A 6,751-nucleotide genomic window follows, 5' to 3' on the forward strand; every position below is an offset into this window, starting at 1 on the left:
TTACTCACTGTGATGTTTGTTAGAAGAGGACACTACCTAAGTCAGGAATTTTTTGGGCCCACGCCGAGCAGGCCGACAAGGTGGACGGAATGGATCACCCATTGTGGGCCGTAGGCTATTGTATCAATGGCTAACTTTTCATTTGGTAGTAAATGACGTAAACATGTAACAACTGCAACCTATATAACATGCAAACCATGACCAATATAACATAATAACTACAACCCATGACAACTACGAGCCATGAGAACCATGACCCATATAACATGAGAACCACAACCCATGACAACTACAACCCTTACTACATTACAACCATGACCCTTACCACATTACAACCATGACCAGGGTATGGGTCGTGGTTGCCATGAGGTAAGAGTCGTGGTTGTCATGAGGTAAGGTTCGTGGTTGTCATGCTGTACGGGCCGAAGTCTTCATTTTATAGGCCTTGGCAAGGACCATCTAGTGGGGCTTACATTGATGTATGGGAATAATCCATGACGCCCATCCTTTTTGTCGTGTCATTTTAGGGCTAGGTGGATGGATCAGATCACCCCATGTTAGGATTTTTGGGCCCACGATGAGCTAGCTGGCAAGGTGGATGAATCGGATCACCCAATTATGGGCCTTAAGCTATGATACTAATGGTTTGGTAGAAGAGGAAATGAACACGTGGATATCACAATCCATGCAACATGACAACCACAACCCATAAACATGACAACTACAACCCATGCAAACAAGGACCCATATGGGCCCACATTGATGTATATGTATAATCTATGCCGCCCATCCTTTTTTGTTGGGTCATTTTAGAGGTAGCGTCAAATATCAACCACAACCCTTTGTGGATAAAAATCACGATCCATTGTGCATGTGAACTACGACCCTTTATATGGATCATGGTTGTCATGTAGCAAGGGTCGAGGTTGTCATATTATATGGGTTGTGGTTGTAAAGTTATATGGGTCGTGGTTGTCATGGGTCGTAGTTGCCAAGTTGTATGGGTCGTAGTTGTCATGTTATATGGGTCGTGATTCTCATGGGTCGTATTTGTTATGTTATATAGGTCATGGCTGTCAAGAATTTTTGGGCTCATGGTGAGCTGGCCAACAAGGTGGATGGATCGGATCACCTCATTGTGGGCCTTAAACTATGTTACCAATGGTTTGGTAGAAAAGGAAGTAAACACGTTGAAAATCACGATCCATTCAATATAACAACCACGACCCATATAACATGACAACTATGACCCGTGCAAACCACGACCCAAATGGGCGCATATTTATGTATATGAATAATCCATGTCGCCCATCTTTTTTGTTGTATCATTTTAGGAGTAGGGTCAAATATCAACTATGACCCTTTGTGGATGAAACCACGATCCATTGTGCATGTGAACCACGACCCTTTATATGAATTGTGGTTGTCATGTAGCAAGGGTCGAGGTCGTCATATTATATGGGTCATGGTTGTCATGTAGTAAGGATCAAGGTTGTCATATTATATGGGTCGTGGTTGTGAAGTTATATGGGTCGTGGTTGTCATATTATATGGGTGTGGTTGTATGAGAATAATCTATGCCGCCCATTCATTTTGCAGTATCATTTTAACAATAGGATACAAATATCAGCCTGATCCAACGCTCGTGTGGGCCACAAAATAGAAAATATTGGTGATTGTTTAAACTTTCCAGGCTCACTGTGATGTTTGTTAGAAGTGGACACTACCCAAGTCAGGACTTTTTGGGCCCACGACAAGCGGGCCGACAAGGTGGATGACTTAGATTACTCCATTGTGGGCCATAAGCCATAGTACCAAAGGTTTAGCAGAAGAGGAAATGAACATGTTGCAAACCATGATCCATCCAACATGACAACCACGATCCATGCACTTGACAACTACGACCCATGTAAACCACGACCCAAGTGGGCCTACATTGATGTATGTGTATAATCTATGCCACCCATCCTTTTGCCGTGTCATTTTATAGGCAGGGCACAAATATCAGCCTGATCCCGCGCTCGTGTGGGCCACAAAATAGAAAATATTGGTGACCGTTGAAACTTTCCACGCTCACTATGACGTTTGTTAGAAGTGGACATCACCCAAGACAGGACTTTTTGAGCCCACGGCAAGTTGGCCGACAAGGTGGATGGATCAAATCATCCCATTATGGGCCATAAGCTATGGTATCAATGGTTTGGTAGAAGAAGAAGTGAACACGCTGCAAACCACGATCCATGCAACATGACAACCACGATCCATGCACTTGACAACTACGACCCATGTAAACCATAACTCAAATGGGCCCACATTGATGTATGTGTATAATCCATGCTGCACATCCTTTTTGTAGTGTCATTTTAGGGGTAGGGCACAAATATCAGACTAATCCCGTGCTCGTGTGGGCCACAAAAATAGAAAATATTGGTGATTTTTTAAACTTTTCAGGCTCACTGTGATGTTTGTTAGAAGTGGACACTGCCCAACTCAAGGACTTTTTGGGCCCACGACAAGCTGGCCGACAAGGTGGATAGATCAAATCACCCCATTTTGGACCATAAGCTATGGTACCAATGGTTTAGTAGAAGAGGAAGTGAACACGTTGCAAACCACGATCCATGCAACATGACAATCACGATCCATGCACATGACATCTATGACCCATGCAAACCACGACCCAATTGGGCCCACATTGATGTATGTGTATAATCCATGCCGCCCATCCTTTTTGCAGTGTCATTTTAGGGGTAGGGCACAAATATCAGCTTGATCCCCTGCTTGTGTGGGCCACAAAATAGAAAATATTGGTGTTGTTTAAACTTTCTAGGCTCACTGTGATGTTTGTTAGAAGTAAACACTACCAAAGTCAGGACTTTTTGGGCCCACGGCAAGTTGGCCAATAAGGTAGATGGATCAAATCACTCCATTGTGGGCCATAAGCTATGGTACCAATGGTAGAAGAGGAAGTGAACACGTTGCAAACCACGACCCATGCAACATGACAACCACGATCCATGCACTTGACAGGTACGACCCATGTAAACCACGACCCAAATGGGCCCACATTGATGTATGTGTATAATCCATGCCACCCATCTTTTTTGCAGTGTCATTTTCGGGGTAGGGCACAAATATCAGCTTGATCCCGCGCTCGTGTGGGCCACAAAATGGAAAACCATGGTTACTGTCGAAACTTTCCAGGCTCACCTTGATGCTTGTTAGAAGTGGACATTGTCCATTTTAGGACTTTTTGGGCTCACGACGAGCTGGCCGACAAGGTATATGGATTGGATCATCCCATTTTGGGACCATTTACATCGTGGTTTGCATGGGTCGTTGTTGTCATGTTGCATTGATCATGGTTTACAATGTGTTCACTTCCTCTTGTATCAAACCATTGGTACCATAGCTTCTGACCCACAATGGGGTGATCTGATCCATCCACCTTGTCGGCCAGCTTGTCGTGGGCCCAAAAAGTCCTGACTTGGGTAGTGTCCACTTCTAACTAACATCTCAGTGAGCACAGAAAGTTTCAACAGTCACCAATATTTTCTATTTTGTGACCCACACAAGTGCTGGATCAGGCTGATATTTGTGCCTTGCCCATAAAATGACACGCCAAAAAGGATGGGTGGCATAGATTATACACATACATCAATGTAGGCCCCTTTGGGTCGTGGTTTGCATGGGTTGTAGTTGTCATGTGCATGGATAGTGGTTGTCATTTGCATGGATAGTGGTTTGCAAACGTGTTCACTTCCTCTTCTATCAAACCACTGGTACTATAGCTTATGGCCCATAATGGGGTGATCTGATCCATCCACCTTGTCAGCCAGCTTGTCATGTGCCCAAAAGTCCTGACTTGGGCAGTGTCCACTTCTAACAAACATCACAGTGAGCGTGGAAAGTTTCAACAGTCACCAATATTTTCTATTTTGTGGCCCACACGAGCACTAGATTAGGCTGATATTTGTGCCCTGCCCCTAAAATGACACTACAAAAAGGATAGGTAGCATAGATTATACACATACATCAATGTGGGCCCATTTGGGTCGTGGTTTACATGGGTCGTAGTTGTCAAGTGCATGGATTGTGGTTGTCATGTTGGATGGATCGTGGTTTGCAACGTGTTCACTTCCTCTTCTACTAAACCTTTGGTACTATGGCTTATGGCCCACAATGGAGTAATCTAAGCCATCCACCTTGTCGGCCAACATGTCGTGGGCCCAAAAAGTCCTGACTTGGGCTGTGTCCACTTCTAACAAACATCACAGTGAATGTGAAAAGTTTCAATAGTCACCAATATTTTCTATTTTATGGCCCACACGAGCACTGGATCAGGTTGATATTTGTGCCTTGCCCATAAAATGACACGGCAAAAAGGATGGGTGGCATAAATTATACACATACATCAATGTGGGCCCATTTGGATCGTGGTTTGCATGGGTTGTAGTTGTCATGTGCATGGATCGTGGTTGTCATGTTGCATGGATTGTGGTTTGCAATATGTTCACTTCCTCTTCTATTAAACCATTGGTACCATGGCTTATGGCCCACAATGGGGTGATCTGATCCATCCACCTTGTCGGCCAACTTGCCGTGGGCCCAAAAAGTCCTGTCTTGGGTAATGTCCACTTCTAACAAATATTACAGTGAGCGTGGAAAGTTTCAACAGTCACCAATATTTTTTCTTTTGTGGCCCACACGAGCGCTGGATCAGGTTGAAATTTGTGCCCCTCATAAAATGACACAGCAAAAAGGATGGGTGGCATAGATTATACACATATATCAATGTGGGCCCATTTGCGTCATGGTTTGCATGGGTCATAGTTGTCAAGTGCATGGATCGGTTGTCATGTTACATGGGTCGTGGTTTGCAACATGTTCACTTCCTCTTCTACTAAACCTTTGATACCATGGCTTATGGTCTACAATGGGGTGATCTGATCCATCCACCTCGTCGGCCAACTTGCCGTGAGCCCAAAAAGTCCTGACTTGGGCAGTGTCCACTTCTAACAAACATCACAGTGAGCTTGGAAAGTTTAAACAATCACAAATATTTTCTATTTTGTGGCCCACACGAGCACTGGATCAAGTTGATATTTGTGTCCTACCCCTAAAATGACACTACAAAATAGATGGGCGGCATGGATTATTCTTATACAACCACGACCCATATAATATGACAACCACGACCCATATAACTTCACAACCACGACCCATATAATATAACAACCTCGACCCTTGCTACATGACAACCACGATCCATATAAAGGGTCATGGTTCATATGTACAATGGATCATGGTTTTCATCCACAAAGGGTCGTGGCTGATATTTGACCCTACTCCTAAAATGACACAACAAAAAGGATGGGCGGCATGGATTATTCACATACATCAATATGCGCCCATTTGGGTCGTAGTTGCGATGTTATATGGGTCGTGGTTGTTATATTGAATGGATCGTGATTTTCAACGTGTTCACTTCCTTTTTTACCAAACCATTGGTAATATAGTTTAAGGCCCACAATGAGGTGATCCGATCCATCCACCTTGTTGGCCAGCTCACCGTGTGCCCAAAAAATCTTGACAGCCACGACCCATATAACATGACAAATACGACCCATGGCAATCACAACCCATATAACATGACAACCACGACCCATATAACTTGGCAACTACGACCCATGACAACCACAACCCATATAGCATGACAACCACGACCCATCTAACTTCATAACCGCGGCCCATATAATATGACAACCTCGACCTTTGTTACACGACAACCATGATCCATATAAAGAGACATGGTTCACATGCACAATGGATCGTGGATTTTATCCACAAAGGGTCGTGGTTGATATTTGACGCTACCCCTAAAATGACCCAACAAAAAAGGATGGGTGGCATAGATTATATACATACATCAATGTGGGCCATATGGGTTGTTGTTTGCATGGGTCGTAGTTGTCATGTTATGGGTCGTGGTTGTCATGTTGCATGGATCGTGGTATCCACGTGTTCACTTCCTCTTCTACCAAACCATTAGTACCATAGCTTAAGGTCATCAATTGGGTGATCCGATCTATCCACCTTGTCAGCCAGCTCATCATGGGCCTAAAAAATCCTGACATCGGGTGAACCAATCCATCCACCTAGCCCTAAAATGACACGACAAAAAGGATGGGCGGCATGGATTATTCACATACATCATTGTAGGCCCCACTAGATGGTCCTTGCCAAGGCCTATAAAATGAAGACTTTGACTCGTATAGCATGACAACTATGAACCTTACTTCATGACAACCACGACTCTTACCTCATGGCAACCACGACCCATACCCGGGTCGTGGTTGTAATGCGCTAAGGGTCATGGTTGTAATGTGGTAAGGGTCGTAGTTGTCATGGGTCGTAGTTGTCATGTTATATGGGTCATTGTTCGCATGTTATATGGGTCGCAGTTGTTACATGTTCACTTTCTTTACTACCAAATGAAAGGATAGCCATTAATACAATAGCCTAAGGCCCACAATGGGGTGATCCATTCTATCCACCTTATCGACCTGCTCGGCATGGGTCCAAAAAAGTCCTGACTTGGGCAGTGTCCTCTTCTAAAAAACATCACAGTAAGTGAGCCTGGAAAGTTTCAACAGTGGGTTCCATTGTCCCCATTGTTTTCTATTATGTGACCCACATGAGCTCTGGATTAGGCTGATATTTGGGCCCTAGCCATTAAAATGACATGGCA

Source organism: Magnolia sinica, chromosome 14 (assembly GCF_029962835.1).
Source record: "Magnolia sinica isolate HGM2019 chromosome 14, MsV1, whole genome shotgun sequence".
Classification (NCBI taxonomy): Eukaryota; Viridiplantae; Streptophyta; class Magnoliopsida; order Magnoliales; family Magnoliaceae; genus Magnolia; species Magnolia sinica.